The sequence below is a fragment of the Acyrthosiphon pisum genome, chromosome A2 (assembly GCF_005508785.2).
Source record: "Acyrthosiphon pisum isolate AL4f chromosome A2, pea_aphid_22Mar2018_4r6ur, whole genome shotgun sequence".
Taxonomy (NCBI): domain Eukaryota; kingdom Metazoa; phylum Arthropoda; class Insecta; order Hemiptera; family Aphididae; genus Acyrthosiphon; species Acyrthosiphon pisum.
The window spans coordinates 119,531,208-119,532,272 of NC_042495.1; positions in this window are offsets into that span (position 1 = coordinate 119,531,208).

Below are 1,065 nucleotides of genomic sequence, written 5' to 3' on the forward strand. Positions count from 1 at the left end.
AATACAAAACTCTGATATATTGTTACAATATCAGTTGAAAATATTAAAAATACATAGGCACAATTTTTTTTTATAAGCATTTAAAGATCAAATTTTGACAAAATTTTGACAAAATGTTCAATTTTTGTATCTAAGAATTGAAAATTTAAAACAAGATTCCACGTAAGTAATTAATTCTGTTACCAAAAAATTTAAAAAATACATAAGCACAGTTTATTTTTATGGTCATTTTAAGTACAAATTTGGACGAAATTACATATTAAAAACCTAGGATAACTATTTTAGTTATTTTGTTGTGATTGTATAATATTATTCGTGGGTACTTGAAACTTCTAAAGTATACTATTATATATCTATGATAGTACCACGGTTTTTTGTTGATGTATAACGCGTTATAAGTACCTAATAAATATTATGATATGATTAATTTGGAATTTATTATAGGTACCTAATATAATATTATGTCTTATACCTAGACTAACATATACCGTCTCCGCTCAGAATCGTTTTTCTTATACAATGATATTATATCATTGAATTCAAATTTAATACCATCCATTATACAGTGACCCACTTGTAACCTACTGTACAGCAGAGCGAAATCCACTTACTATAATTACCGCCCAAATATTTTTACGAATTTTTGAAAAGACTACTCCCTTATCACTATACTTGCAAACCAAAGGAATTGATTTTCTTAAAGCATATGCAATGGTACAAGAAACGTTTAATTGTTTGAAAACCTTTTCCAGAGATTTTAAAAAATTCAAAACGCATCACAAAATTTTGTGAATTGGGGTAATCAAAAATTATCTCTTAATTATGACACAAATTTATCTATTAGTGAAAATTTACCATCCATACGGATTAAAAAAAAAAAAAGATTATTTTCCTATGAAGCAGAAGACCATCATGTGACTGACCCATTATTGTCTTATGAAATAAATTCGTTCAATATAATAATGGATACAATTACCAACAGTTTTGAAAAAAGGTATGCAGAACACGGAACATTATGTGCAGACTTCTCATGTCTTGACCCTAAAAATTCCAAGACCATCAGAA